The sequence below is a fragment of the Phragmites australis genome, chromosome 6, assembly GCF_958298935.1.
Source record: "Phragmites australis chromosome 6, lpPhrAust1.1, whole genome shotgun sequence".
NCBI lineage: Eukaryota > Viridiplantae > Streptophyta > Magnoliopsida > Poales > Poaceae > Phragmites > Phragmites australis.
In genome coordinates, this window is record NC_084926.1 from 9,688,079 (window position 1) to 9,695,483 (window position 7,405).

General features: G+C 40.8%; 1 long non-coding RNA gene across 2 annotated transcripts; it reads left to right on the top strand.

Moving 5' to 3' along the window:
* Positions 1 to 1,303: 1,303 nt before the first annotated feature.
* On the top strand, positions 1,304 to 5,097 carry LOC133921578 (uncharacterized). Of its 2 annotated transcripts, none has more exons than XR_009910299.1 (3): positions 1,304 to 1,634; positions 3,092 to 3,810; positions 4,881 to 5,097. It is a non-coding gene; the product is annotated as an uncharacterized LOC133921578 (long non-coding RNA). The 2 variants fall into 2 exon arrangements; XR_009910298.1 differs by having other exon boundaries at positions 1,305 to 1,630.
* Positions 5,098 to 7,405: the final 2,308 nt, after the last annotated feature.

Below are 7,405 nucleotides of genomic sequence, written 5' to 3' on the forward strand. Positions count from 1 at the left end.
AACCTCCCTTTCCTTCCTGCCTGCGTGGTATTCAAACTTGTCGAGAACGACCAAACCTTCTGGTGTAAAAGTTGTTTCAAATTTCACCTGTTGGATATATCCTAGTAACCTGAGAATTTAGAAGCAGATGGGGGATAATCCTGAGCTTTTTTGAAATAATATTATTTTATTAAAAACTTGTAAAAATAATAGTTAAAATCTGATATTTGTATAAATAGGTACCTGTCGATCCTACTCGGCAGTCCACATGCTGATATCCTATGTGGCAGTGGGTCTAGAGGTTTGTTGGCACTCCGCGTGCCGACTAGCCCTATATCTCGTTGATAATATTAAAAAAATCATAACTTTTTATATGATATCGGATAAAGATGATTTTTATATAAAAATTGTATCTATCAACGAGATATATAGCTTTGTAGTTAAAAACTTTTATATCTGAATCCGTTTAGATGCACAAAAGATTGTTAGAAGTTTTAGATCTAGTTTTTGTATCTAAAATTTATAACCACTTTTTAAGCATTTAGACAAATATAAATAGAAAAGCATTCAACTACAAAGTTGTAGATATCATTAAGAGACATAATTTTTATATAAATATTATCTACATCTAAGATTATATGAAAAAGTTATTTAAATATCGTATACGGAACATAATACACGTTGGCCTGGAAAGTGCCAACAAGCTCCCGAACCCACTATCACATATGATGTCAGCACGTGAAGTGTCGACAAGTCTAGTCGGTAGTTTATGCGGCTCGGATTTTGACTATTATTTTTATAATTTTTCAATAAAAGAAGAATATTTTTTAAAAATCCGATAATCCTCATGGTTCACGAGTGAAAGCCAAGTATTTCACTCAGCTAATCTTTCGCAACAATTTTATTTATCCTCCGGTTGTGCTACACATCAAGGGGATCCGATCCAACCACGGAACTACCCAATCGGATGCATAGATCTTGTTTCTATCAAACGTGTGTGCACATGGTTGAACGAGCGGTGGGAAGAAGAGCAGTGCCTCGTTTGGCAAGCAGTGGATCGGCGTGGACTGTGGCCCCATCCCCACCATTTGTGGAACCAGATGCAGAGAGAAATTTGTAAGACCCCGTGAGATCCTTATTCGCGTCGTACACACGTGATTGTACGACGCGTGCATATATATCTATATATATAAAAACATGTGTAAAAACGCTGTACGGATCTTAAGAAATATCTGATCCCATAAAATTTCTCTCCACCAGATGCACGCGTGCCAAATCCCTGTGGCAGGCCAAAACTGCATTTGGCTGGGCCGTGAATTGACTCACGCCCGTTCCACGCCGACCCAAGGGGAAATTAAAAAAAAACCCGTATCGAGGCCGGGAACAGACGTCCTCGCGTGCGGCGCTCTTGGCCGTGCTCCAATCCAAGTCTCCAACCCATCGCCCGCTGCTCGCCTTCCCCGATCCGGTGGCACCCTGCTCGACTCTTGGCTCCTGCTCATCCTCTCGCGCCGCTCACCTCTCCGATCCGGCGGTCCTTTCGCACCGCTCGCCTACCCGCCTGGTGGCTCGTTACTCGATCCTGGCGGTTGCTGCTCCAGCCATCACGCCCCTCGCTAATCCAGTAGCTCCTCTCCGACCCCAAAGGATTGTAGGTGCTGCTTCTCTTCCTCTTCCCGTCTTCCTCCTCGTCTCCTCTCTCCTGACCTGCTGTGGGCATCAGCTTCATGGTGCTGCGGTCCAGACTTGAGTCGAGATGTTTATTAGTGCATCATGAAGCGTTCTATTATTTCTCTCTAATCTATCAAGTTACTATAGCTACTTTTTAAGTGGGTTTTATGTATGTGCACGTGTATGTATAGATACGTATACATACATGTATACATATTTATACATATACACATACGTATATGTACACATATTTTTTTGGGAAATTCCAGAAATATAGCGAAAGGAATAATAATTATATTGATAAATAGGTTGAATAATCTAAAATGCACAAAAAAAATCTAAAACTCAAAAAATATGATACAAATTTAGTTAGGTTTGTATTACTGGCGCTTACATGTTAAAATTATGTTCATGCATGAAAGTATCATTGTTTTCTCTATAATTAAATGAATGTGTTAAATATTGATAAATTCATAAATAAATATTGAGATGCTCAAAATTTGTGAATCTAATTTTTTTAGTCTTCTTTTGTTATACCCTGTAAATCAGGCGCGGCGTAAGCGCGCCAATGCGCCTAGTTGATTAGTAACAATGAACGAGATCTTGGCATTTTCTGCAAGTTCTTTGACATCATAGCGGGTCATTTTTGCCCTTGTTGTCAAAATCGGTTGACCTGCAAATGTATTAAGACAATAAGACTCATGTAGTAGCGGAATGTAAGTGTTTATTCAATCCAAATTTTACTCAAAGATACTGTTGTGAGTTGTTGTGCAATTATACCTTATAACACTTAGAATCAACATTGTTATCGGAGTACATTGGTATCTTGTGCAATTCTAGCTTGGTTGTAGCAGTAAATGTGAGGAATTTGCCTTGCTATTAATAATCTTGCGATGCAAATTGTGCACTATTATAGGTACAAATCATAATGCTACATTGATACTTTTCCCACCACGTTCAGTTCAGATTGTGCTGTAGTTTAATTTGTGTAATTCATCTCAATTTTCACATGAAATTTGCTATCCAGTCTATCTTGAAACTTATAGAGAAGTCATGCCATTAGTTCCTTCCATTACCTGGTGACATCTTTGGCTTTGATTAATTTTTCTTTGAAATTTAATTTGGTACTAGAAGTTAAGAAGAATATGTTATATTGTGCTCTTTACACAAGCGGGCATCCTTTGTATTTAGTGGTCAAGCAAAAAGCATGGCTTTATGCAGTATCATTTTGGCAGGCGCTGGTACAACACTGATTCCATTCGGCTTAGCCTCACTGATGAAATCTTAAGTTTCTTGTCCTCCTCCGTTGTTTAGGATCTCAACAGTGATGTGCTCTTGACAAATCCTTGTTTAATTTCTTTACAATTTGAGTTTATTTAGCGTATCATGATTTTTTTCAGCCATCTTCTAACAGATGTTCTTTATCTCTTTGTTTTTGCAGGATATGATTGGTAGTGTGGAACGGTTCAAGTTCTTTGGCGCTCAACTGCGACTAAGTACTTGAGCAGCAATTTGATTGTTCAATACTATGTGACCAATTTCTCAAGGTCTATGTTGGACATCATTGGTAGGTAGAGATGCTATTTAGCATGTCGAATTGTTAACTTGCTAGCTTGGCTTGAAATAACTCTTTGGTGACCACTTTTGATTGAGCATTTGCATTCTCAGTCTCTCAGAACTTTCTATAAGTTTAGACCATAGCGCTGCCAATTTGACATAGTTCTTAAATTTTATAATAGGTTCAAACAGGGGTGGTAATTAAATAGATAGGTTGTATGATTTTTTTTCTTGATGATATGATGCTTTCATGTTTGAAATAGTTTCCATGTCCTGTTTAGTTACATTATTTGTGGTAGATAATAGATACTAATTGTTTTTATAGCCTACTGTTGGAATTGGAACTCACTAGAAGAATAAGACAAATCCACTAATATTCCCTTGATTTGGGGTGAATGATTTCACACTCTTGCATTAGATATTTTTTGTTTCTTCTAAATATAGAAATTGGGTAATTCTTTTGCATATTTTTGTACAACGGCTGTGTGATGCGCGGTGATTGATCTATAGCATTTGGTGGCTCAACTGCTCAAGTTCTAGGCTGTAACTCAAGTTCTTCAACAATCTGCTGAGTGATGACCACTTTCTCGTGACTGATGAGTGGTGAGTGGTGCTGGCTGATTGATTATTCTGTGGATACCTGCTTGTTTACTATGTGGTTCTTTCTCTCGATTACCTATGACCGAGATGCTTTGGTTTGGTTGCTCATGTACTGGATTAGGGATGCAATTACCAGTTGAGATAAAACTTGTACATACTGCTCCATATTCGAATTTAATTACAAGCTGCACTCTACATAGAACAACTACTATAACTCGACAATTGAACCACTAGCATTATTCCAATTTTGCTCTGACCATGATGAGGTCACATTGTTGTAGCAGTAGCACTAGCTCATCTGAACACATGGCACATGAGCCATGAATATGTATTGTTGTTGTATGCAATCAAGTCAGTGATGAGGTCACAATTTTTTGCTAACTCTACATTATTCATTTAACTTGTGTTTCCTCCATGCAGATTCTAGTTATACATCTATATTAGAGTTATGGTTATAAAATTATCCATCGGTTGTGGGTGATGTGGTTTCAAATTTAGAAATTTGTGATTTTAATTTAGAAATATGTGGTTTATAGAAATTTTGATTGCTAGCTCTTGTGTCCTAGGGGATAGCAGCATACCCACAAATAGTTTGTAAAAGTTCTGTTTACAACCATCTCTTTTTCCTTAAAGAGCATGGTGTAGAGTTTGTACATAGCTAGAGCTCATCTATTGCTGCCTTTTTTCTGAATTTATGGGTTTGGCGACAAGTTCTTGATGTCATTGGAAAATTTTGGCAACATACAAAGGAATGAATAGTGTTTTCCTTGTTCATTGTGTACTTTACTTCTGAAATGCAAACTTGTGTTGTGCACACTTCAGTTTATTTTGAGAATGCTTGCTTTGTCTTCTAAAATATGAAATATAGCATTTGCATAGTTCTACTTGCAGCTCTACCATTTGTGCAGTGGCTCTCTTCTTGAGCGTGTTGCTTATTTGCAGATAACCTTTCCTTTTCCTTCTAGTTTTACACAATTACTAACAGTGATTACTTCTGGCATGGTTTCTACCTAAAAGAGTAGTCATTTTTGTGGCACAATGTCTAACTAAATCATGTTTGACTATGATTGCAGTGGATGATCAATTGATTTCTCCAACGATGATTCAAAAACAACTCATACAGAACATGAAGATGGACCAGTACTCTGGCAACCACCTCACACATGGCACAGTAGCAATTTGATGGTCTTAGAAAGCATCACAGTTTTGTTTGTCTTTCAGCTATATACAACTTTCAGAAAATAATGAAACCAATAGTGTCGGATTTGAATGGTTTTTCAGTTTTGGTCTGTCATACTTTCAGCTCTAAAATAGTTCATATTTGTGATTGTTAACAAGTCGAGATAGTCCAATGTGTTTCTTACCGTAGTACAGTTATTCATGAATCATTTAGTTCAGGGTAAACTAGGTAAATTTTTTAAATTTTTTTCTATATTTTCAGAGTATACCGACATGGCAGTAGGACAATGGCATGTCTCAGCCACAAATCCAGACTCGGACGAAACACGACAAACCAGAGCAAGCCGACTAATCCAAGCAAATGCCAAATGGGCAATGAAACAAGAGATTAATCCGTGGGAAGTGGAAGGGGATTGGGTGGTGGCAGGGAATCAACCCAATCCCCTAGTGGATTGATTCTCCGTCGATTTCTGTTACACAAATGCCAAACGAGCCCTAAATGGGATCAAGTCAAATGGGCCAGATTCGGATACAAATCGTGTCCTCGATTGTGGCCTCTTGGTCCGCAGAGTTCAGCCCTACAAATGCGGGCCTCGTTGTCTCAAAAAGACATGTGAGCCTTATTCTTAGACTAGAGGCCTATCCGGCCCTGCTTTATTCAAACCAGATATAAAGTTGGGCTTCATCTCGGCCGTTGGGCCCAAACCAGGGACTGTATAAGAGACTCGAAATCTGCAATACCAAAGCTTATGCAACTGCAGGTTCGTCAGAAACGCTTATCAGCACGCGCCCGTGCGTTTCCCTGCTCGCGCCCCCGATAGGCGCTACTTTTCATTTTTGGAATTTTTTTCTTTCCGCATCTTTCCATTTTTAAAAAGTTATCCGAATAAGTTATCCGAACAATTCTTTTGAAAAAATTAATGAGAAAAGTTGCAAGGAAAAGTTAACTGAAAAGTTTGAGCAGAAAACTTTTTCGGAAAACTTATTTATATAAGTTACTCAAAAAACTTTCCAAAAATAAAAAGATGCGGGAGTGAAAAATTTCAAAAACAAAAAGCGGAGGAGGCTATCTGAAAAGTTGTTGGTTCTCTAACTTGCGCGTGTGAATTAGACACGTCCCAGGTTCGTAGCTGCCTCCATAAGCACTTGTGAGCACGACGGCACGCGTAGTTTCACCCGCGACGTCGCAAAGTCTGCTGCAAGCACGCGCCTCGGCGCCCACACACAGTTCGATATGTGTTTCAGCAACATGAGAAGCTTTTGAGCTCCGGCCTTGCCGACGGGGTACCGATTGGTTCCAGCGGTGCTTTATGCTTCGCGGTCTGCCCTGCTGCGATCGGTCTGCCCTGCTGGCTCCGGTTGGCCGGTGAGATCGTGACTTGCCCGCTCCGGATCGAGCTCCCTCGGTGGCTGAATTGGTTTGGCGCTCCGTACATGAACGTAAGGTTTAACTTGGTTCTCAGACAAGCATTAGTACACTCCTACGTGGAGAATCAAGTAGCAGTACCTGCAACGAAAAAATGTTTATAGTTGTACCTGATAGGCTGATACACCCTGCATGGCTGCATGCTGGCACTGTTCATCTTCGATCGATACTCCGGGCAGGATCCGCTGCATTGCTGATCAACGGCTCTGACCTAGAGGGGCACCCTGCAGTCGCGATGTTTTTTTTCTTTTCGAATCAAGTTGAAGTCGGCAAGAAGCACAATTTACTAGTATGTACGTGCCACGGGAAGAGAGCCCAATAAGCATGATATCGATATCCTCCTACCACCAATGGACGTAGACACGTAGTACAGATTTGCGCTGTGCAGGCATGTGGCGGGGAATCAAGTGCGCGCCTCGGCGTGCCGCTGCACAGAATCGATTCCTGGAGTCCGTGTCTGCTTCGCGGTACGAGGAGGGTGCAAAAGCCGGGGTCCTTGCCTCCCAGGTGCTCCTCGTATGTGGACTGCTTTCCAGCTTCCAGGCGGGATCCAATGCCTTGACTAGCTTATGTGCGTGATACGAGCCCCGGTGACGAGGCCGGCTCGCTTAGATTAATCCTCCTATGATCCTCGATTCATTCACTGACGTGTGCCATGGTAAAAATCAGCTCATAGTCTAAATCGCGTCCTAGTCTCGCGGTGCCGAACTTGTTCTCTGACATCGATCGATAGTTTCGGTATCTTGATGCATCGAAAGTCAATATTTGATGTAAGCTAAAATAGTACACGGCGGAGGCCCAATCTTGTCCAAAGAGTTTCGCCGGATAGGACGGGGAAAAGAAATCAAAAGGCCGACACGCCACCGACATTTCCCCGGCTCATCAAAGCGAAAGGGGGAGGAAAAGGAAGGGCCGTGAGTTAGAAATCCTGGACTTTTGTGGGTGCCTATTTAATCGGCTTGATCGGATTAGTTATCCCTGTTGCAGATGATC